General features: G+C 40.0%; 1 long non-coding RNA gene across 1 annotated transcript; it reads left to right on the forward strand.

Moving 5' to 3' along the window:
• Positions 1 to 980: 980 nt before the first annotated feature.
• On the forward strand, positions 981 to 23,420 carry LOC116688559 (uncharacterized). Its single transcript, XR_004331806.1, has 4 exons — positions 981 to 990; positions 16,939 to 16,951; positions 19,544 to 19,546; positions 23,299 to 23,420. It is a non-coding gene; the product is annotated as an uncharacterized LOC116688559 (long non-coding RNA).
• The last annotated feature ends 589 nt before the right edge of the window (positions 23,421 to 24,009 follow it).

The following is a 24,009-nucleotide window of genomic DNA, read 5'->3' on the forward strand; positions in this document are numbered from 1 at the left end:
AGATAGCAAAGACAATATGAATTAAGTAAACAGTAAACAACAAGCTTCTTAGGACACGGTGGCTTCATCTGTTGTTAATACGGTCGGTAAAGTGATGGGTGTAACAACGTGGAAACTGCAGTGCACACTGTGTGACCTACACAGCACACCTTTTTGTTTACTTAAATGGCCTAATTTTTGAGTGACATCACGATTGCGATTAGATGAATCATGCAGCCCTATTTTTCACATTTCAACACTTTGACCTTCAGATGGCTATCTGTGGTCCTGATTGCTTTCTCTTTGACTTCTCTACTTTTCCAAAACAAAGTTACTAAGTAACTCATTCAACTGTAAAATCCAACACTGTACTAGGGCCCATAATAATAGCATGCACTGGGGCTGTCATAATCACCTTACGCCACTTCTCCCAGAGACATGGCTGCTGTGTCTGTACATTTGGTACATTGGCTGTTTGGGGTGAACAGAAATGGTCCAGCATTCAAATTCACACAAATTATGCAAGGCAAAAATTATCTTTGCTTTCTGTCTGAACACACCTTTAGGAACTTGCTTTGGTGAGCTCATGGTAAAGGACAGGCAGAACAACAGTAAATACATCGTACTAGCAATAAAAAACATATTAATAATAACATTTAAACCTGTTAACATCTACCAGGTTGCTGGCGGTTACCTAACTTGCGTGAGTTCCGACATGTTACATAGTAAGCATTTAAACACAAAAGTTCAATGCTTTTGTCAATATGGACATAAACAGTACAACATTTAATTGGTACAATTCTCTGCAATTGTATCATTCAGTTCATTTTACTGAAATCATAAGTACCAAAGCATTATTCATAATCTTAGTGCTCATGCTATTGAAATAAGGACAAAGGCTGTCCTAAACGCTCAATTCCCGTCTATTCCTGGCTTATTTATATGCATCTATTCTATTAGTGTCTAAATATCAAAAAGATAGCATGTTTTTTTTTCAAATGAATTAATCCAGTTTATGAATATTGTCCTGTAGAGTTCATGCTAATTGTTTGCTAACTGTCTGCTAACTTCATTTGCCGATCTCGTCCAGTCTGATATTTCTCCTTTCCCTGTACCGTGTTGCAAGTTGTGTTTATTTTTTTTCAGGTTGCTGCCAACAAAATGAAACTATCCCCACCTTTTTTCTGTTTAGTTTTCACCCCAGGACGGCTTCCAATATCCAGCAAGCGCTCCCGCTGCGGAGCGTCAATACGCTGCGTCATCTCTCTGAGCAGCCATCTTAGAAAAAGCTGTCATTGGCTATCAACCCATCAATCGTGGCAATTGTAGCCAATCACATTCCCTTTCCAACGGTATATAGCATGATAGGAACATCCAATGGGAAAAAAAGGTTTTGTAAGTCATTTTAAGTTTGGTATTTTTTTTTTCTAATAGCATAGAAGTGAGTAAAAGCATTTAGCAAAATGTACAGAGGATGTAAATAATTAGAAGAGGAGAGCAGAATTGAGAAACAAAGGTGCATCAAGAAGCAGGAGAAGAGGAGAAAAAAGAGAAGAGCATGAGTGTAGACTGGAGAGGAAAGAAGAGCAGACAGTCCCTAGAATACCAAGCACTTCCCTGGTGAGAGAGAAAGAAGAGAGGAGGGGTTGCAGTGAAAGATGGAGAGCATTCACAGAATACCAAAGAGAGAATAAATGCTGGGAGGCTTTTCAAGTCATTTTCACATTAATTGCAAAGTCTTTGCTAGTGAATGTAGTTAGTGGTAACTAGTTGGTAGCTGTTTTTCTTTAATTAGTTGTTTTGTTAACATTGCTTCAAAGTAATTAAGAAAATAATAATCATATATTACTTTCTTACAGTTTGTCTGTAGGTTGAAGTATTTTAGATTGTTTACAGCTGGTGCCACAGCAAAAAAAAAGAATGAATAAGAAAAGTAATGAGAGGAAATATGCAGATGAATGAAAAGGGAAAACAAGAAATGAAAAGAGCGACGATAGTAACAAAAAGGAAGAAGACAAAGAGAAAAACGAGAGAACTGACTCAAAGAATCATGTTTGCTTGGCTGAACTTGTCCCTTTACCACACACACACACACCCACACACCCACCCACACACACACACACACACACACACACACACACACACACACACACACACACACACACACACACAAATTCAGAGACACATACAGTACCTCTCCCTAGGGTGGACTCACTGTCATGCACACTGAGACATACTGTATACATTGCAGACAAGCTACAGACAAGTATGTAAATATGTAAATAAGTGAAGCATCAAATTGTTTTGTGTTTAACTAAAGGATAAAAACAGAAAAAGGGGGTTGGAACAAAAACGTTTTGTTCTTCCTACTTATATATATATATATATATATATAATGTGTATATATACTGTATATATATACAGTGTATACATAAATATGTGTGTGTATATATATGTGTGTGTGTGTGTGTGTGTATATATATATATATAGAGAGAGAGAGAGAGAGAGAGATATCTTAAACTAAAACTGTTAGATTGTAGATAGACTGTTAGATTGGTACCACAGTGTAGCTGTAGACACCATGCTGGTTACATGATGCTACTGGAAGCACACTTACAAAACTAAATGCACACAGAAAGGGTCTGAATCAAAAATCCTTTCTTATCCTTAAAAAACAACAAATAACTCAAAATGTTGCCAAGCCTATATGTACAGTCAAGAAGATGAGACAATTTTGTGAGTGAAAGTTAAGTAATGCAAAAGTGACATATTTCATATAACAGTGAGTGGGCTCATAACACATTTTGCACCACACAACTGGAGAGCTGCAACATTAAAATGATTCAACTTGTTTCAGGTTTTTAAAACAGGCAGCAAAACAGAAGAAGTAATTTTTGGGATCTTTTGAAAAGAAGAAAAAAGTCAAAGCAAATTCATCTCTTACTGTAAGAACTTGATTGTTATACTTGCAGCAGGAACAGGTCACATGATTGAGCTTTGACCAGAAGTAATAGCTTTTCTTTATGATAAGCAGTGGAGAGGCTGCTGATTGTCGTGTGTGTGTGTGTGTGTGTGTGTGTGTGTGTGTGTGTGTGTGTGTGTGAGCGCACATTTTCTGCTCTTACTTTCATCTCTGTAAAAGATTTAACTACATTCTCATGACACAATTGAACTACGTTTGTACTTAAAGAGACCTTACTGAGTGAGAAGCAGTGAGACATTTTACAGAAGTAGTACTGAGGGATATTCATTTTAATGTGTTCTTCTTTAACCCTCAATATGTTATTGTATCCTACTCTGTCTACCCCGCTGCATGGCACATTTTACAAGTAGTGTAGGTATTTCGCCAACAGTGGAATATACCGGGGGAATGTCAAAGTGCTGTCCTGTTTTGGGGCTGTGGTTCCGTGTTGACCACAACATCAACCGGATAACAAAATAAGAAATTAAATAGAGGAGTTGATATGACCCCAACTGAGAATTTATAAAAACAAATCCCTCATTAGTTCTGTGCAGGAGTTGGACCTGTAGTGACATCAAAACTTCGCTTTTGTTGTCAAGCTAGTTTCATTGACACACCTCACTAAGGAAAATCCTGCTCATTTAATCTGCTGTAGCTGAGGACTAATTCAAAACCATAAATCCTGTCTTATTCATCATAACTGTTGTGGGATGTTGGTTTACAATGTATCGGTTTGTTTTTAAATAAGTCCTACAGTCTTTTGACTGATTATAACACTAGTTGAGCAGGTGAGGATGTGTAGTGCCTTGCTTCAGGACACTTCAACAACACATATAACTGTGGTTCAGATCAGAGCAGACAGCACTCCAATTCAAGTTAGGGCTGCACGATTATGGCCAAAATGATAATCACGATTATTTTGATCAAAATTTTGATCGCGATTATTCTCACGATTATTTGTTGATTTTAACCAAAACAAATGTTAACGTCACAGAGGCGTTTATAACTGCGAGAGGGAGTGTGATGGACGCTACTCACCGAGAGACGGCTGATCATTATGAACGGGTCCAGCAAGGGTCGAATGGCGGAAACACACGTTGTGTGTATGAAACGTCTGTATCGTCACTGCACTGCATTTTTATGAACTATGATATTCTGGCCATGGGTCACATCTCTGGCCCAGGTCCAGGTCCAGCAGCTCCGTCTCACACGCTGTTACTCTACCAACTGAAGTTAGTTGCATTCAATAACTTCTTCTGTGTTCTTCGCCGTGGCCGCCGCAATAGCAGAGTTATCCGCGGAAACACTGGTACAAATACAGGTTTGCCCCTCATATTTAACAATATACAGCTGTGTTAATAAAAAATTAAAACTGTAGCCAAATGTCAGAAGCGTGGACCAGCGGCCGCTGTGTGGCCGGGCTGCGCGGAGAGTAAGAGGAGAGATCTCACACGGGCACGGCTTTACAGACGAAATGGGTAATGTAACGCAAAATTAAACCATATCCATATAAACAACATTGCAGCGGATGCGAGGACATTAGCAACAGTGCGTCCTAGAGGAGCTAACAGCTAACAGACGCTACTAGCACCGACTGGCACTGCTCACTGCTGTTGTCTGAAAAACAACAGACGGGACAAATGTTGCGTTTACTGGTAAACTGGTAAACCTTGAGACCGACGTATAACGACTGCTATCTGTTGAGTTTTCCTCCCGTTACTCTGTCCTCTGTGACTGTCTACATCTAGAAACTAAGCTGCACGGGGTGCAGGGAATTACTCTGACTGGCTCATGATCAGACGGGTTGACGGAGCGGTAGATTGGCTTTGCAAAAAACCCGGAGCGTTCTATGAAATGACGTTTTAAAAAAATGAATCGCTCGATCACGCAAATTTGATCGTGGGAAGTCAAAATCGTGATCGCGATTAAAATTTGATTAATTGTGCAGCCCTAATTCAAGTGTTTGTATATGTGCAGCGATTTTTGGCAGAGGCCATTTCTCAATGTGCAAACTTGCAACACAGTTCCAATCTAAAAGTAGAAGTAAAAACATTTCTGGAGTAATATTCAGGAAGATAAGTGATGCAACTTTAAAAAAAGGGTTTTGCTCTAATCTTTCAGTTTAATCTCACAGATTTTTTTTTGAATGTATAGAAAAATTTTGACCTCAGTTTATAAAAGCAATGTATCCCCTTTTATGATCTCTGTGTTGTTTTAATCTGTTCTGTTTTTATCTGCCGTTTTTTCTTCTTCTGTAAAGCGCTTTGCTTGTTGAGATTAGTGCTATACAATGTTTATTATTATCATCATCATCCTCCTCATCATCATCATTATTGAAATGCAAACTATATATGATTATGTTCAATGAGATGGATTTTTTAAGGCTACAAACATTGTGACAAAAACCTCCTTATTAGAACTATTGTAGGCTTATGTAGATTTCAAACTTTGATAAACATCAAGACTTACTGAGAGATGTTGTGAGAGAAATATACATATTATGAAACTAAATTGTGTAAAGAAGGTAAATAGGATCTAAAAATGTAGGCCTAATAGAGAAAATCGGCCCATAAGAAGCTTATAAATGTTCACACACACACATACAGACTGAAGACACTCATGTTGTCTCACCCTTACTATCCACGTTAACGTTTTTATAGAGAGAGAGAGAGAGAGAAGGGGCAGGAGAGAAGAAAGTACTGGTAACCAGACATAAAATGCCTCATATTGACACAAAATAAAAAAATAAAATTAAATGTAATGATTGCTAAAATACCAGCAAGGCTACAGCCATAAACACAGACCGGCATTTGTGGAGTATCATGTGTGGAGTACATAGACAATTTAGTCATGATCACACTGAAAGTAATCACCTCACTGGTGTCTAGCAATGCATGTGAAGTACTTTGCATATTGTTGCTGTTTGATTCAAATCTTGTAACTTGTGTTAGGTCATTTTCATGCTTTCAAATTAGCGGAGTGAGTACTTTCTCATACAGAGTTGAGACAAATTTTCAGACCCTCAGGCGAATAAAACCCTCTAAAAACATTTAGTATTTTGCCAAAACTGCACTGTAATCCATCTTAAAACAAGGATGTTTTTCTTGGTGCACATAAATTGACATTTAAGAGATACATGAGTTTCACCTGACAACAGTGCTATCTTCCAGTGATTGTTTACTCCAAAGGAGAGTATAATTGCGCATAATCACTGCATGTATTTACACGGATCCAGCTTTACTTTCATGTTTGCTTAATCACCATACAATCACAGTAGTTTGTGCATGCTATTTTCTAATCAAGGCTGTCACTTTTTAACACCTTCTAGTTTGGTCATGGCGAATCCACATCTACTTCAAATTGCGGGTGGCAATAGTTCAGTCCTTAGGGATATGGCTTGGGAACTGAAGGGTTACTGGTTCAAGTCCCCCTGTTGACCAAGTATGGCGTTTTGGCTGGTAGACTGGTCTTACGTCTCTCCATTAGTGCATGTCCTGAGCATGCATGTGTATTCCAGGCCTGTGTGTAATAACTTACAACAGAGTGAAAAATTTAATTTCCACTTGTGGGATCAATAAAGTATGTCTTAATCTTAATTGAAGACAGAAATTTTTGATGGTGCTCAATGTACAGGTTGATATATTATTGTGGAAAATGTCTTGAAATAGACATTATCAGTACATAGATTTTGAAGAACCTGGCAAATGCTCTCCCTGCTCTTTTTTCCGTTTTTTTCTCTCCCAGCAATATTATCCACTTTGTTGTTTCAGGTTAGCTGGCTTGTACTGCTGTAGCTGAAAGGCAACCTTGTGCCCTTTAAGCTCCTGCTGTGTCTATTTGTGTTGAATAACTACAAATACAAAGGAAGAAAGTTTTGTGTATGATCACAGCTTATAGACACCAATCAGGACATTTATGTACTGTAATCACAGCTCAAAGCCAAATCATGATCATTGTTCATGTGTTATCTGGCTGTGTCAGGGACAATGGTACTGTATTTCTTTGTAATTCCTGCAATAAACAGATGACACATGTAGGTAGGGTTGTAGCGGGAGGTTTTACTTTAAAGAGCCATGAAAATGGCTTAATTGCACTCATCATTTGATTAATAATAGTCCCATAATTGTGCATGAGAGAAAATGAAAGTGAGATGAGCGAAATAGAGCAAAGAGGTCTACTTCTGTCTGCCTGCAGCCTTTTTGCTGCTCTTTCTGCCTTTCTCATATCTTTCATAAGCTACTCGTCATCCCTCTATAACACATCTCTTTCTCCATCCTATTTTTTCTTTCTTTCACTCTACTCCATCTTCAAGGGTCTCTTATGGGGTGAAGATAACTGGTTTGCTTTATTACAAGTCTTTCATGCTGTCAGTCCAAGGCCTATTTGCTTTTACAAATTGCGGCCCAGCTCATGAACTGAATGTACGGTAAAAGGTTGTCTTGTTTTGTAAAACCGGTTTGGGTTTGATTCAATTTAGAAGTATGTGTGCCTAGTTGCTAAATTCACTAATTACAGAATATGTTAATGCTTTTGTCTTGGTGTACACATTTGTGTCTCGGTTAGACAGTTACAGTATTTCAGGTCCAAAACACCAGAGCCCAGTTAAAAGACCAACCAAAGCTAATCTGTAATACTTGCGTATCATTAATTAAGCACACAGCCACAACACCCATTCCTTAGATTTTTAATCCTTACTACTTTGATCTGTTGCACAGGCTTACTCCAATCTCTCTTCTCCTCTTAGAGTGTTAGCATGCTAACATTTTAAACACTTAACAAAAAGTACAGCTGAGGCTGATGGGAATGTCATTTGTTTTGCAGGTATTTTGTCATAAACCTGTTGCTGTAGAGACATTTCACTCAAAATCACAAATCTCAACCTCATTGCGGCGCTAGACGAAAAGTCAGGTAATGACACATTCGTCCGCTGGGCACAATGAAAATCTCTACCGAATGTCATGGCAATCCATTCAATGCGTATTAAGATAGTTTGAACCAAAGAGCCATGCTGTTAGCTTGGTTAAAACATAGTCATAAAACACATTTTGAGAGAAAGTAAGTAGCCTCATGCAGCTGTTACTGCCCTTCACAACCAAAAAGCAAACTGTTATAGTTTGGAGAAGACATGTTGGTTTTGTGAGACAAGTGAGACAATGTATGTTTGAAATTAGTTGAGTTAAAATAGGATGTTTTTTTGCATTTGATGAGAAGTTGCCCTAACCCTTTCAGTGTGGGGAGTCCTAAAAAAGAAGATATCTGAAGCTATGCTGTCAAACCTAACTATCAAACTTGATTTTGGAGATTTTGTGTATTGCTGGGAGGTTGACCTTTCAATATCAGCAAGTTCTGCTATGTAACAGCTTAAGCTATTTTATCTCTGTCACAGTGGACCATTTTCAAAACGGAAGCTGATATTTAGGACTGATGAATTTTGAGAAGTTGCCTTAACCTTGTCAATGTAATTTGAAAACCTGGCATTCCTCTTGTGGCACATTATGACAACATGACATATTGTGACAAACATTGACTTTATTATTATTGTTGTATTATTGTTATTCTGACAGTGGCTCTGATGGTGGCATTTATTGAATTGAGGATATAAAGATTTAACTTTTCTTTCAGAGATGTGTAATTTTCAGTGTTGGGAGTAACGGTATGAAGGTAAATATGGTGCACAAGGTGAGAGCTTGCGTAACAAAAAATTCTGAACTTGTATGTTAAAATTTGCACTTGTAAAAAAAATGTGCACTTGTAAAAATAAAATTTGCACTTGCAAAAAACATTTGCAGACATGTGATCTGAATTTGAAGTCACACAAAGAAAAAAACACGAGAGCTTGTAAAAAAAAATCTGAACTTGTAAAAAATAAACTTGTAGAAAATAGTCACAAATGTGTAGATTGATATTTGCATGAACACAATGACAGCTGCAAGCGTGTAGTGCAACATTTACTCATGTACATTTTCACAACCACAACGCTCATTGATTTTTGCAACACTTCCTGCGATACATTTGGTGCAAAACTAATTTGTGCCTGTGGACTTAGTCTGTGGAGCTCTGAGCCAACAGGATGGGGGGGAAAGCAGGTTTCTATCGCCAAATGAGAGACAATTCTGTCTGGCTTATTTATGTAGCATGGGAGATTTTCCTCGCCACTGTCACACTGTTGCTTGTAGGAGGGAACTACTAGAACTGTTGGGTCCTTGTAAATTACGGAGTATGGTCTAGACCTACTCTTTCTGTAAAGTGTCTCAAGATAACTCTTTTTATGAATTGATACTATAAATAAAATTGAATTGAATATTAGAAGCACTTTTCACTTTTTAAGTGACAGCTGAGCATTACTGCGCAGCCTCCAACTGGGCTTGAAGATGTAGATATGACCTGACCAACCTGTCTGAAAGTTGTAAGTGTTCTGGTAGCTGTGCCAAAAGAAATCTCAATCATTCCAAATGGAGAGACGGAGCGCATACGTATATGTTAGGAGATAACACAGACACAGGCTAATTATTGCGAACTAAAATGCTAGTTAACAATAGTAATTAAATGTAAACAGCTAATGTAGCCAAAGTCGAAACTGCCTGCGAGCTTATCCTGTACTGTTTGGTAATTCCTCTATTATGCGACATTAAGTCGCGTGGTTGTGACACAATCGCCGTAACGTGAGATACAAGGTAATGGAGGCTTTTATACATTGTCATGTTTCTTTAGAAATAAGCAATGGACAAATAGAGTCTTTAAATGCTTCAGATGTAAAGTTATCCATTGTCAAAGTGACGTCAAAATGCATGGCAGTCAATGGAATGCTAACTACAGGTGATGGCTTGGCACCTTTTTGCATCAAAATGGTGCCATAGGAGGTATGCATTGTGGAGAGGCTGACCCCCTTGCATTCATCTTAAAGCTAGCAAGAGTACACAACAGGTAACGTCCGTGTAGACTATTTCAAAATAAAAGCACTTACTGTTAAACAAATAAAGTTGTGTACCTTTTAACATATAAGCTGTCAATCAAATCACTATAAATAATGTAAATAGTGAGTTTTGATCACACTATAATTGAACATTTCCTTTACAATTTATTAACTAAATAACATGAATTTGTGCAGGTATGAAGTGCTTTTATTAAATAAACATTTTACAACAATGCAGTACTTCAATACAACTGTAAGGTAGCCTACTTTTAATTGAGTATTTACATTTTTTCCTACTTGACTATTGTGCATTTTACTTATCTATTTTATAACTTTAGTTACTTTGTATATTTATATTAATTAAACAAAATATGAATAATGTATGATGTATTGAAGTGGATAAAGAGGAGACTTTATTGATCTGGTGGTGAAATTCAACTTGCATCATGTACTACCTTTCAGTGTAACAGGTGGTATGGCCCTAAGAGAAAGATGTAGAAATTGGTTTCATAGGTAGAGGATTAGATTTTTTTTTGTATCAAGAATAAAACGTAAGTTGTCATGATGAATCTCAAAACAAAAAAAAGTCAAATATTTACATTTTCTGTTAAAGTAGAATTCAATTTTTATGTTGATCTTGATCGCTATAAATATGCAAGTACTTTTGATTACACCAAGCTTCTTCCCTTGTGAAGAACTTTGTGAAGAACTCCGCTCTTCACTTTACACACACAATATGCACACTACTGTTTAGTTACCTTTTCCTGCTACAACTGAATTATCAGGAGACAGCATGAGGCAACGGCTAGCCTTCAGTGCCGTTATTAGCTGTTAGCTGCTAGTGATAAGTATGTTCAGCCAGGCTTTTGTGAAAATCATAACGCAGCAGTTCCGTGTGTATTTGTAGCTTATCCATGTTGTGATCGATCTGTTTTTGGTGAGTAGGAGGCTTGGCAGTGTCGATCTGTGTGCTAGTTCCCTTAGCCGGGCAGGCAGCCTTTGTCCCTGCATTCCTCGCCTCACGTAGCCGACAACAATTCCCGGAGCGCACGGTGGTGTGGAAAGAGGCACAAAGGCACTCTAAAACTTGCCCCGTTAATTTCCGTTTTAGCTCAGTGGAAGCTTGTACACGTAGCTGCAGCTACTCTGTATTGCCTGCACTAATTCAGATCAATTTTTTTCAATTAAAAATACTCATATTTATAGTGATCAAGATTAACATAAAAATTGGCCGGAATTCTCCTTTAAATTACCAAATAAATCCTGGATCATGGAATTGTAATTTCCCCATTGGGGATTAATAAACAGATTTAAATTAAATTAAAATTAAATTAAAATTAACACAGATGTCGTCAGTATGATTCACCTTTAAGAAAAGAAAACAAAGAGCAAAACAATGCTTCCCTAGCCATCATCCTCTTGTTACATCTGAACAATCACCTTTAGAGCAGCTTACGATACGCAGCCATTCAGCCAGGAGTCACATCCAGCTCTCGCAATGTCCTGTCCTTTATCAACCAGCTAGAGCCAGAACATAGTTTGATTTGGCAAGCACAGCCAGTTTCAGACAGAGTTGGAGATAAAGCAGTTTCTCGATGTTTGGCTCAACAACCTATATAAGTAGTATTAGCATCTCCATTGCCAAATATCTGTGCATGAAGTACAGTAAACCATAAGCATTATAATTATCTAACAGGTGTGCAATACAGGTCACTTCCTGCCTACACAAATGTCGCTTTCTCTCACCACCAATTACTCATGCACACACACACACACACACACACACACACACACACACACACACACACACCAACAAACATACACGCACAATTGCACACACACACACACACACACACACACACACACACACACACACACACACACACACACACACACACACACACACACATATATACATATATATAAAACATCCTACTCCAGGCCAAGAAATAGTCCTGTACATAACACCCAGCAAATGCCACTGTCTTTACACAGCTGAAACAAGCAAGATATTAGATAAAAGCAAAACAGTGAGCTTTAGAGGTGTTGGCAGGACGGTTTACCTTTGACAGAGCCAGGCTGGCTTTTCCACCCTGTTTTCAGTCTTTATGCTAAACTAAGGTAACCTCTTCTGGCTTTAGCATCATATTTATAATACCAACATGCAAGTGGTATCAGTCTTTTCATCTAACTGTTGGAAAGAAATTAAATGAATATGTATGTCTTAAAATGTCAAACTGTTTCTTTAACAACATACTTCATTATCATCATTTATTTTTTTCCGATTAGTTGACTAATCTAACAATTCATTTTTGAATTATTTTCCTATTGCTCAGTTATTAACAATTTACACAAAACAAATTTCAATAAGGTTCAAATCTCTATTTATTAAAATTGTTTAACACTACACTGTTCAAGTTGTAAAAATACTGTTACATAGTTACTTACATTAGCTGTTTATGTTTAATTACTAATGTTAACTAGCATTTATAACACAATAACACAAATTAACATTTCAAGTCATTTTCAGGAAGAATACACAAATAAATAACTTTTTCTCTCTCCTATCTAAGGAAATGATGAGCCTGAGTGACAATTTTTTAGTACATGGGCCATCATAACTGACCTTATAAAGAACTCATGAGATATCTAAAACAACCTGGCCTGGTTTTGCAATTATTGAAGACAATGCTACAGATGAAGGAGACGCAGGACAGTTTACCGCACACTCAAGTCAGTGAAGCACATACGTACTATACTATGGGGCGGCTGTGGATCAGTGGTAGAGCGGTTGCCTGCCAATCGGAAGGTTGGTGGTTCGATCCCTGCCCCTGCAGTCATTGTCGAAGTGTCCTTGGGCAAGACACTGAACCCCGAGTTGCCCCCGGTGCTGCGCATCGGAGTGTGAATGTGTATGAATGTTTATCTGATGAGCAGGCGGCACCTTGTACAGCAGCCCCGGCCACAGTGTATGAATGTGTGTGAATGGTGAATGTATCCTGTAGATGTAAAAAGCGCTTTGAGCAGTTGTTAAGACTGGAAAAGCGCTATATAAATACAGCACATTTACATTTACATTGATGAGCAGGTGGCACCTTGTACGGCAGCCCCGGCCACAGTGTATGAATGTGTGTGAATGGTGAATGTATCCTGTAGATGTAAAAGCGCTTTGAGCAGTTGTTAAAACTGGAAAAGCGCTATATAAATACAGCACATTTACATTTACATTTACTATATACGGGTGAGCTACGGGAGGCATAGATGAGCACAACTTCCGGTGCTTTGCTGCTGTTATCCTGACTCAGGGATCATTTTACAAAGTCTACAGACTAACACGTGGTTGTTGGCATTACGAGTAAAATACTCTCACACTTTAGAAGACCGTGTGCAAGCCTTTTTCTCAATGTGCTGTTGCGAGGAATCCATACTTGCGCTGTTGCGGCAGCCATGTTATTTTTAGACGCAACATATATTTACATAGTCGATAACTTTGACTATGTCGACAAGATGTCCCAGCCCTAAGCGTATATCATTTTTGACTCATCATTTAGAGTATGGTCTGGCACTGTTCATCTATTATGGGATAGGGGGAAAACGCGACGGTTCTCTTGCAATGTAGACATCCGGTAAGCCAGACTAGCATGTGACAAAAAGAAGATTAAAAGTGTTAATAACTAACTGTGAGCTACATGTTTAAAGTTGACATTCCCTCCCACTGCTGTGTACACTACTGAAAGGTGTAGTATTTTCAGCGCTACAGAGTGGCAGCTCTCCTGCCAGCTCTCCTGCCAGCAAGTTTATCTGATTACCTTAATAGAATTCACCACGATGAAATTTGAACTCTTTGCTGCATCTTCTCCTTGGCCAAAATTCACTCAAATGGCACTGGGGGTGTGATGCTCTGAATAAATGAACAGGATCACTGATAGCACTCTGTCAGAGTGTACTCAGTATTTAAAAACATATTTTAAAAAGTGAAGACCTGGAACACTTCAGGCCAAAAATAGATCCTTCTGTTTAAATGTGACCAACATAATTATATATCATTGTCCAGGCCCATAAAGAGTTGTTGTTTAATCAGCAGTTTTAATTGTCTGTACAGTGAATTTGAGTGTTTGACAACATGAAAATGGCTGTTTCTTGTTGAAAACACACCAGTTGGCACAGCAATTTTATTTCAGAGAAAAGCTCTTCTGAAAGAATGTAGCCATCCTGAAAAAAAACAGCCCCCACTCACTTGCCCTGTCTCCTTAATGCATCTGTCCTTCCTCACACCTTAAGGGACATACCCAGTCAGATACATTAACATGGCTGACTGCATGGATGCATTGCTCATTGATCAAAACACAGTCTCACACACAAGGTAGCATTAGGCAAAGACACAAATAAGTATTTCTCCTTCCCTCCTTTGCCTGGTCTCTCTCTCACTCTGTCTCCTTCATTTCAATCCAAAGCTGTTTCATAAAGCAGACAGTCCAGAAGACAGTGCTGACAGCACCAATAGAGGATCCATCAAAACCACCTAAAGGTGACAGATGGCTCAACTAGAAAGTGGATGATTTCTTTTGACCTACCCGTTCTTGTTCACATTAACAACTTGTCTACACAAAAAGAGTTTCAGCTGTGTATTCTGTCATACGTCTCGCACACATTTGATATAACAGATACGCTTCTATTTTAAGCTAACCCTCTTTCTACACCTGCTGCGTAACGGCTCACGTTTCACTCACACGTAAACGCAGCCTGAATATTGTTAAGCTAAAAGTCTTATTTCTTCCTGCATGTAACTTCAATAATTATGTGTTGGGCTCTGAGCTCTGCCAAAACAACCTTCACTCAATACTGTGCCTGAATGCACCCTGTGTAGATATGAGGGCACACTGAACTGCTGCAGCTAACATAAGATATGCGTTCTGTACAAACACGGTCTAAAGCTCAATCGTTTAAAAAAAAAAAAAAAAAAAAAAACTTCTTTCAGTTAATGTGTTCAATTTATTATTATTATTTTAATTTTAGAAAATGATTTCTTGATAATTCTTGTTGTTTTATTTCCTCACAAGCTCCCATGCACATACAGATCCTTAAAGGTCTCATGGCATGAAAATTTCAATTTATTAAATTAATTTAATAAGTTAAACATTAATATGCTCTCCTCCAGCCTGCCTATGGTCCCCCAGTGGCTAGAAATGGTGATAGATGTAAACTGAGCCCTGGGTATCCTGCTCTGCCTTTGAGAAAATGATTGCTCGGATCGGCCGATTTGGAATCTTGTTCTATGAGGTCATAAGGGGCAAGGTTACCTCCCTTTTCTCTGCTTTGCCCGCCTAGAGAATTTGGCCTGCCCATGAGAAAGAGACATCATGGCTTTCTCATGAGCAAACTGGCAGTTGGTCAAGGCCACACCACCACCTTCCACTTTGCCCAGACAACAAACAGACAACAAAACAAACAACAAAGTTAAGTGTCCTCTTAACAAGTAGTTCCCAACCTGGGTACCCCAGATACAAGATGATTGAACAAAAAAGAAAGACAAATTGATATTTCTGTTGCATAGAGTTCTCTAAATGATCTTTTGCTTTTCTTGGATTCTTTACCTTGGTTCTCTAAAAGTTTTTCAAATGAAAGAAGCTGAGAAGTAAAAATCACTCTTTGATTGAACTGCAGAATACAGATATGATACATATATTAAGATGAAGTAAACGCTGTATGTACTGTAAGTACATCAGGTTTTTTCATGCAGAACCAGACATTTGTAATGTACCTGCAGCCAACGAGAGGCAAAGCTTGGCCTAACAATCAAGCAACTACATTTACTGTTTCTCATTCCTCCTGACAGATTTTTTGACATTTTGGTGTGGTTCATCCAAGCATGGATTTACAAATTGTGAGACAAGAACACAGGAGTGTGTGTGTGTGTGTGTGTGTGTGTGTGTGTGTGTGTGGTGTGTGTGTGTGTGTGTGTGTGTGTGTGTGTTTGTGTGTGTGTGGTCATAAGTTGTGTCGCTTCCCGTCTGCAATACAGGTCACTTCCTGCCTACCCAAATGTCGCTTTCTCTCACCACCAATTACTCACTCATACACACACACACACGCACGCATGCACACACGCTTGCACACACGCTTGCACACACACACACACACACACACACACACACACACACACACACACCACACACACACACACACACACACACACACACATTCCCTTGTCTTGCCTGGGGCTGCAATGAGCATATCAGCAGTCAAATTCACTCCACAACTGGAGTGCAACAAAATCACTGACCACAACAGACTCACAAATACAACCACACACACATACACATTCACTAACACTCTCCTGCTGGTTAGCTTGTGGAGTTGTGGCCTGTGTTGACAGCTTTCCCTGTGAGAACTGAAATCAGTCAAGGATTATTCTGCTTCTGTGTGTGCGTGTGTGTGTGTGTGTGTGTGTGTGTGCGTGCGCGTGTGTGCGTGCGCACGTGTGCGTGCGATTGTGTGAGTGAGTGTATGTGTGTTGGGTTTCTGCATCTGTGCATGTGGTAACCAAACCAGCAGTTTGCCAGCAGTCGGTTGGTTGTTTTCTGCCTCCTCATGCAACAAATCCAATTCCAGGCAGTCAGCAAACCAGAGATGTCTATGTTAAAGAGTTCTAAAGTTCAAAAAGTAAAAGAAATTCAAGCCTTATTGTGGTAGAGAGGTTTGTGTGTCCCTATGAACCAGAGGGCTGTGTTGCCGGGAGCTTTGTGCTCCTGGTAGGGTCTCCCATGGCAATGTGGTCTCAGGTGAGGGGCCACATAAAGAATGGTTCAAAAAACCCCATGAAGCACTAAGAGGGAGATGGAGTTACCCTGCTCGGAGGGAGCCTGGGGCCCCCGTCTGGAGCCAGGCTCAGACAGAGGGCTCGTCGGCGAGCGCCTAGTGGCTGGATTTGCCACGGAGCCCGGCCGGGCACAGCCCGAAAAAGCTACGTGGCACCTATGTCTCCATCCCATGGGCCCACCACCTGTGGGAGGACACCGGTGGTCAGGGAAGCCGCGCAACTGAAGGATTCTTTCCGGAATATGCTATCCTGGAGGGATCCAGAGGCAGTTGCAAGGTACCAAAGGGCCTGAAGGGCTGCAGCCTCTGCCCGTGAAAGAGGCAATGGTTCAAAACGCCTCTTCAACATTGCATGGAGGTCTGGGATGGTGCTTAGAGAATGGCAGACCGGGGTGGTGGTTCCCATCTTCAAAAAAGGGGACCAGAGGGTGTGTGCCAATTACAAAAGTATCACACTTCTCAGCCTCCCTGGTAAAGTCTACTCCAAGGTGCTGGAAAGGAAGGTTTGGCCAATAGTCAAACCTTGGGTTGAAGAGGAACAATGTGTATTCTGTCCTGGTCTTGGAACAATGGATCAGATCTTCACTCTTGCAAGGATCCTGGAGGGAGCGTGGGAGTTTGCCCAACCAGTCTACATGGGTTTTGTGGATCTGGAGCAGGCATATGACCGGGTCCCCCGGGAGATACTGTGGGGGTGCGGGAACATGGGGGTCCCTTCTCAGGGCCATCCAATCTCTGTATGACCAAAGTGAGTGTCCGGGTTTTCGGCAGTAAGTTGGACTTGTTTCAGGTGAGGGTTTGTCTCTGCCAGGGCTGTGCTTTGTCACCAATCTTGTTTGTAATATCTATGGTAGTGATGGTCGAATGAAGCTTCATGAACCAGTGTCTTTATTTTCTGAGCCCACTAGATGGCGCTCTCTGTTCCAGAATTGGTTGAGAACATAGTGAATTAGAATGCCTTAGGCCTTTTTCTTAAAACCAAGAGCGCCATCTAGTGGGCTCAGAAAATAAAGACACTGGTTCATGAAGCTTCGTTTGGCCATCACTAATCTATGGATAGGATATCAAGACGTAATCGGGGTGAGGAGGGGTTGCAGTTCGGTGGGCTCGGGATCTCATTGCTGCTCTTTACGGATGATGTGGTCCTAATGGCATAATCAGTCTGTGATCTTCAGCACTCACTGGATCGGTTCGCAGCTAAGTGTGAAGCGGCTGGGATGAGGATCAGCACCTCTAAATCTGAGGCCAGGGTTCTCAGCAGAAAACCAATGGTGTGCCGTCTTCAGGTAGGTAATGAGTCCTTACCCCAAGTGAAGGAGTTTAAATACCTTGGGGTCTTGTTCATGAGTGAATGGACAATCGAGCAGGAGATTAGTCAGAGAATCAGCACAGGGGGTGCGGTATTACATTAATTTTAACGCACCGTTGTGACGAAAAGAGAGCTGAGCCAAAAGGCAAATCTCTCTATTTACTGGTCAACTTTTGTTCCTACCCTCACCTATGGTCATGACCGAAAGAACAAGATCCAGGGTACAAGCGGCCGAAAAGGGTTTCCTCAGGAGGGTGGCTGGCTGGCATCTCCCTTAGAGATAGGCTGAGAAGCTCAGTCATCCGAGAGGAGCTCGGAGTAGAGCCGCTGCTCCTTCACGTCAAAAGGAGCCAGTTGAGGTGGTTCGGCCATCTGGTAAAGATGCCTCCTGGGCGCCTCCCTAGGGAGGTGATCCAGGCACGTCCAGCTTGGAACTGCTACCCCCACAACCCGATACCGGATAAGCGGACAAAGATGGATGGATGGACGAAGAAATTCATGCACCAGAGGCTTAAAATGCTTCAAATCCCTCTGTGTGACCCAAAGAGGTAAAATCAGCGCCAGAGAAGTAAGTTTGGTTAGATATTTGCTTTTGCCCCCATAATAAAGCCATGCCCCTGCTGCACAGGAGTGTGTCCAAATTGTCTTTAGTTGTCAGGTTATTTCGTGTGATTCCTTATCAGAGTTACAAAAATGTTTTTGTCCAAAAAAGTCTGTGTACAATATGAGCTTGTACCCTCTTTTCTTCCCCTTAGCGCTTCATGTGTGTATTGAAGTGGAGTGGTTTAATGTCCAGACAGATCAGCCAGCAGAGGCCAAGTAGAGCTCTGCTTGTTGCTACTTTTCCACTCCACTGCCATTGTTAGCTCTGTACACTTCATTGTAACAGTGCTTCACTTGTTTAACTGCAGTTCTCTCCAGTATGTGAAAGAGACTGTTTGGGGGTGAGACCAAGAGAAAAGAAACAAGGCTATGAAAGTAAGGGAAGAGTTGGCAAAAACTGTTGAAGCTTTATCTCTAATGTGACAAGTGCCCAGTAAGAAAAAGTAACAAATTCAACATGCCATTGTCTCCCACGCAGATGAACACCAGGCAACTGCCTATGACATAAATTGCTGGTAGCAGTATTAATGACTCTGTGGTAGTGTCAGCGTGGCAGAGCAGTAAAGAGGATTTATCCAGACTTGAATCTGGAAGGTTGAAGAGGTCAGCTATCAAGTGCTCCACTGCAAACGTCGGCTCTATTTTAACCGAAACTCAACACACCCGCCACTTCAATTATTTAACTACACAACTCTGTGAAAAGCAGGGCAGGTGGAGAGCGAGACCGGGGAAGAGAGAGAGACAAAAGTAAGGAGTCATTGTAGAAACCTTTGCTTTACAATACTGAAACCTGGTGAGTAAAAAAAATAGTTTCAGAATAGTTTATCAAGTTGCGATATCCCTTCAGATGAAGTGCTGAATCCATGACGACTAAATGTTATTACATATGCATGGAGAATGTTAATATTAATGGCCACATTGCTGCCAGCTGTTTAATATTCAGAGAGAGAAGGACAGAAAGTGGAGGGCGAGAGAGGTCAAGTACTGTGTATAACAAAGATCTGTGCAAAGTGAAGCTGTACTCAACATAACACTTCATGCTAAGCATAATATTTTTCATCAATTAATCATTACAACACTAATTTTGGGACATTTATACATACTTATCTCTTAATAAACACAGCCATCTGCTGACCTGCACAAACTATTTTATGTTTAATACAATTTTATGTTTTATATTTGTAATCGTCTAAATTTCACAGCCATTGGATTGCTAAATGGCACAGACCCGAAATTAAGCAAAGTATAACAATTTTGTCTGCCTCATACGTCATATATGCCCTTCATCTATATGTTTGTGTTGGTTTATGGGTAGTTGTTAGCTAGATAAACTGTAATTGTGCCATCGCTAAAGTTATTCTTCAGCTTCACATTCCCTGGACTGGAATAGGACTGACCTTATTTGCATGTAACTCCGGAAACCAAGCAATCACATTTCATGACTTTGCCAACAATGAAACATACTGTACTTTGTCCAAAGTCTGAGTATACTTTCCTGTCAACATCTACTCTAAGTTTACCTTCAGCCTTATTAAAACCTCATCTAAGTAGGTTATGTTTTCAGTTTTTTTGTTGGTTCGTTTTTCTGTTTGTCAGCAGGATTAGGGAAAAACTACTGGCCCAATGGTTGGAAGGGTGTAGGATGGGCTAACAAAGAACACACATTACATTACATTTTGGTGTGGATCCTTATCATGGGGCAAACACCTAATATTTTTTTTCACTTTAGTTAACATTGCAGGATAGTTTTATGGCCTGGGTGGAGGTCCGCATTCTCCAAGTTACCTTCTACTTTAATGTGTGTCTACTGTCATCAGTGTCTGCTCTGCATAGCCCTGCACTACCAACCTTGATCTTGTCACTCACAAGTTTTCAATAATTTAACGAGATAAGAAAGAATGACAAGGTTTCTTCTTCTGCTCAAAGCTGCTTGCAGAGCTGCAAGGTAGTGTTTCTACATCAGCTAAAATGCAGAAACCCGGGAGGAAAAACTATTATGAATTTTCTAAATTTTTTGGCATTAAGACATTTTTCTCTAATTGCAACAACCACTCAAAGTTGTTCATGATTCCCTGACATTTATCTCAAAGTATTTCCAATTTTGTCTTTCTGTCGGAGTAGAATTAGCTCAGGTAAAATTCTTAATTAGAGTAATTGTGGGCCCAGTTAAATTTCTTTTCCTCTAAAATTAGTTTTTACTCAGAATTCTCACTTAATTTAACTCTCCCAGTTGTATATCCCATTTCCTCTCTCTCTCTCTCTGCCATCAACTCATGTCTGATGTGTCAGTCAGGGTCTTAGCAAATCAAATTTTGTGTGTGTTTGGTGTGTGTGTGTGTGTGTGTGTGTGTGTGTGTGTGTGTGTGTACGTACGTGCTCTATCTAGTGGAGCCAGCCTTGTGTTAATCTGACGTGCTTGGTTGGCATTCTTCAGTTGAAACTATGCATGACTCCATGACAATCTCTGCTTAAGCTGGAAGACAGGGCAAACGTGTGTGTGTGTGTGTGTGTGTGTGTGTGTGTGTGTGTGTGTTTTAGAGACAGACATACAGACACAAAGAGAAAATGAGAGGCAGAAGGCAGGAAAGTGAGAGAGAGGGCCGCACGAATATTAAGTACGTCTTCACGAAAAAGAAGGAGAGACAGTAAGCCTTTGAATTTGTATTGGGGTTTGTGAATGAGGGTTTAAACTAGGCCACTGTAGGATCAAATCTATATATGTGTGTGTGTTGCAGTGCAGGTTTACATTTCTTAGAGAAAAAAACCCATCTCTTTAAATTGCATTGTCCACTTGAGAGAGAAAAAAAGCAAATGAAACTGAAATGAAAACTCCTAAAGCATTTTTCTTTTAAAAGTCTACCTGTTTTGTCAGTTTTTTTAATTTTTAAAATATTGTAAGCTTTTATTTATATATAGGACAGCTGAAGATATGAAAGGGGAGAGAGAGGGGGTATGACATGCAGCAAAGGGCCGCAGGCAGACTCAAACCTGCGGCCGCTGTGTCAAGGAGTAAACCTCAATAAATGGGCGCCTGCTCTACCAGGCGAGCTACCTAGTCACTCAGTTCTGTCAGTTTAATTCAAATGTAATGTTTTGCGTGGTTGCTAGAATACAATCCAGCAAGACTATATTATTGTGACAAATTTAAATTAGCTAACTAAACTGCACAGTACACAGCAGAATAGCCCGAGATCAGAGCCCATATTTGTCAAACTTCTAAGATTTGTGTTGAAGACCCTTGACGTAATAAATTCACCCTAAAATTAGAACTAATTCACTAACCCACTAAAGGTGGTTTCATAGGCAACTGTTTAGGTAGTTGGGATCAGAGATTAAAAATTAAAGAAACTGGCTTTGTCATTAAATCTAAGTCTTGCTTTCCTTTCAAAATGGTGTACAAAGTAGACATGGGGTTTCAGTTTAAAGACTGACTAACCTAGTTTTCACCCAAAATCCCCAAATGTCAGAGGAATATGATGCAATGATAGAAAATCAGTCAAAACAAATCAATAGAAGGCTGCTATTAATGTGGGATTGTGTGCTTGGCAGCAAAGTGTATATTTGCACCTGAAGTGAGTTTTCAGGATTGGCTTGTAGGCAGGGTAATTCTGGAGAATCATTGCACTCCAGCTGTGAGAGAGTAAGCGTACCTCTGTTTAATTGCCCTTCAATTCTGACCTCAACTGGACGTCCCAATTCTTATCAAACATGCTTGACAAGTCTTTGGTGGTCTTCTGGTTTGAGCTGTCAAATGAGCAAAACTGTCACACCGGTCAGCAATTACTCTGGGTAAGGCCAGTAGAACACTACAGACAAACAAAGACAGACTCTTCTGGTACAGCAAAATCGGTCATCCTGTCATCCAATTTGTGACATTGTATCTGTTTTGTTTTGTATTTTGGTCTTTCCCCACCACCAGTATTACCTTTCAGACCTTGAAAAGGCCTTATCCATTTTTTCTGTTCTAGAAGCAGCTTATGTCAGACAGAAAGGTGCTGTTCCTCTTATTAAGAACAGAGGAACAGGATTTCTTCAAATCCTCCATCACACACAAACCCACACAAACACTGTCACGCTTCAGTGCTTTGCTCGGCTTCAACTTAGCTTGATCTAATCGAGCCCAGTGCATGACACACATGTACACAACAGAATCAGAAAAAGATTTATTGCCAAATAAAGTAATACTTACAAGGAAGTTGCCTTGGTTGTTGGTGCATACATAAACATATTAAACATTAATATGAAATAAACAAACAATAAATACAAAAACAAATATGTGCAATATAATATGTTTAACAATAAGAAAAAAGAGTTTGTATGGATTAGTGCAGGGTGTGCAAAAGTTCAGGATATTCATATTCAGGCCTTTTAGAATGTGCAAACAACAGGCATATAGTCCAGGATTGTAGGATTAAGAGTCTATGTTAATGGTGGTCCAGGACATGTTATTGAAGCTGACTGCAGAGGGGAAGAAACTGTTTTTGTGGTGTTTTGTTTTGGTCCTGATGGACCGTAGCCTCCTGCCAGAAGGGAGAAAGGTGCAAAAAAGCTGAAGGTAGTCCAGTTTGTTGCACACTGAACGCATGTTGGAAAGAAATATCCCAAGTAGCGTTGTGCAAAGTTCCTGCCGAACAAAGAAGCACATTAGCCTGACTTCCTCTCCCCTGGCATTTCACTGCATGGGCAAAGGTGAGCACAACTTAGAATCTAAGAGTGGGAACTAGGTCCGCTGGTGTTGTTTCCCTGATGTTAATGAGCTCATCTCTGGTGAAAGAGCTCCGGGTACCGTGGCAGAAAACTAAATTTACAATAAAAACAAGAGAAAACAATCCAACACACAAAGGCGAACATACGTGGCATCATCTTGGTAAGTAGCCACATAAACACACAGCAGACATGGGGAGCTGGAATGGTTTGCAGCTTTATTAATTTTTCATGAATACAGAATGCATTCTTTAACACTGTGTGTGTGCATGCATGCGTGTGTGTGTGCGTGTGTGTGTCTCCCGCTCTGGGCTTGATCAGATCAGAAATTGAAAAAAAACATCTGCTGCTGTTTTTTGCTGGTGGCTTTCAACAGAGTTTGTATGTGTCATGCATGGGTCTGCCGGGCATACTAGCTAAAAAAAAAAATTTAAATTAAACATCTTTATAGTGTTGTACCCTTTACAGGAGCAGACTGGACAAGATAAGATAAAATAAAACTTCAATAAAATGTGGGGAGAAATAAAGTCATCACAGTCGCAAAAGCAGGAGGCAGACAAACGTGAGTGCACACACACTAGCAATAAAACTGTACAAAATTAAACGTCAATAAAAGGAAATAGAAAATAATAAATATGTGTAGTTGTCAATTCAAAAACATGTTAAGTAGACTGCGTTGGTTGGAAATGTGATGGAGATTTTGGATAGCTATGGAGGTG

This window comes from Etheostoma spectabile, chromosome 1 (assembly GCF_008692095.1).
Source record: "Etheostoma spectabile isolate EspeVRDwgs_2016 chromosome 1, UIUC_Espe_1.0, whole genome shotgun sequence".
NCBI classification, from domain to species: Eukaryota; Metazoa; Chordata; class Actinopteri; order Perciformes; family Percidae; genus Etheostoma; species Etheostoma spectabile.